Source organism: Gavialis gangeticus, unplaced genomic scaffold, assembly GCF_001723915.1.
Source record: "Gavialis gangeticus isolate Ggan-Ray unplaced genomic scaffold, GavGan_comp1, whole genome shotgun sequence".
NCBI classification, from domain to species: Eukaryota; Metazoa; Chordata; order Crocodylia; family Gavialidae; genus Gavialis; species Gavialis gangeticus.
Window position 1 is genome coordinate 140,519,888 of NW_017728992.1, and position 1,343 is coordinate 140,521,230.

The 1,343-nt window shown below is 58.7% G+C and overlaps 1 protein-coding gene across 2 annotated transcripts in view; it reads left to right on the plus strand.

Moving 5' to 3' along the window:
• PKIA (protein kinase (cAMP-dependent, catalytic) inhibitor alpha) overlaps positions 1 to 1,343 on the plus strand; it is a 94,099-nt gene that overhangs the window by 328 nt on the left and 92,428 nt on the right. The window contains exon 1 of one of the 2 annotated variants that reach the window (XM_019527827.1): positions 23 to 149. The exons of the other annotated variant lie outside the window; for it this stretch is intronic. The gene's annotated coding sequence lies outside the window, so the exon portion shown is untranslated. Of the gene's footprint in view, positions 1 to 22; positions 150 to 1,343 lie in introns of those variants that run through there. 2 annotated transcript variants of the gene reach the window in all.

The following is a 1,343-nucleotide window of genomic DNA, read 5'->3' on the forward strand; positions in this document are numbered from 1 at the left end:
CGGCAGCTGCAGCCGGAATGCGGGCGGGCGAGTGAGCGCGGGGGTTGCGCCGGGCGGGCACGTCCCCCCCGCTCCGCTCCGCTCCTCCCCGCGCCGGCGGCACCAGCGCGAGGGGCAGAGGACGATGCGCTGAGCTGGTCGCGGCGAAGGTGAGTCCGCAGGGGCGGCTCTCGGGGCTGCCTCTGCTGCAAGCGGGGAGGCCTCCTCCAGGCCACAGCCCCCCGCCCGGCTTGCGGGGGGGTCTCTTTGAAACCCTCCCGTCCGCCCGGGCTCTGCCTGCAGCCTGCGTACATGGGGGGCAGTGCCCGGGTCGCCGCTCAGGGGTGCTGGCAGCACGTGCGGGCAGGGGCGCCCGGAGCTATGTCGGGCGATGCGGCACTTCCCTCCCGAGAGGGAAAACGAGCGGGTGGTGCCCGTTTTCTGCCTGACTCCGAAGCTGGCTCCTCCGTGGCTGTCACAGGCAGCCTGCGGGGAGGGGGAAGGAGGTGGAGGAGGTTGTGTCTCATGGACAAAATCCTAGAGGCCTCCTGGATCCATGGTTGCTACAGGTGCGGCAGGATGGTCCCCCCTAGGTATGGTTCCTTGGGGCTTGCTTTAATCTGCTTCAGCTTTCCAAGCGGCTTGGACTTCTCCTTTGGAGGTAGCAGGGGGCTGAGTGAAAGCAGCTACCATGGATGGACAGGAGCCTCCTTGCTGCACATCCTCACCACCCCTGAGCTAAGGGTGGTAGAGGAGCCCCAAAGGATTAGCCCTGGCACTGGCAGAGGACAACTGGTACCTGGGACAGGCAAGAGCCGGGACATCTCTGTGAGCTGCTGCTTTGCTCCTCAAGCTCAACGCTGAAAGGGGTACCAGTATTCGGTGGTGGCAAGAGTCATTCTCTTGGAGGATGATCTCTGCTATGGCTGGTTGATGGGTCTTGAGGTGACTTAAGAGTCCAGTAATTGTTTGGCAGTATTTCCATTATTCCCAGTTGCAGTAGAACAGAAACCTTGGGGAGCTGCGGCTTCAACCTCATTCCAACTGCGGGGAAAAGGAGTCAAGAGAGGAGGCAATCCTGGGTATTTTAATACAACTTGGTGGCTGATGCTGTATCTTGTGCATGGAATATACCCAGGAGCTTATTTTCACGCATGAGACATCTTAAGGATTGAGCTGAGGGAGGAAATCCACCTGCTGTATGTCTGTATTTGAGGGGATGGGGTTCTTGTATTTTTTCCCTTGTTCTGTTGTAATGAAAATGTGCCCCGAGCTAGCATGTCTACGTAAGAAGGGGATTGGCATACAGAGACGGATCATTAAAGAGAGAGTATTGTATGAAGTACTGGTTAGCAGCTTTTACG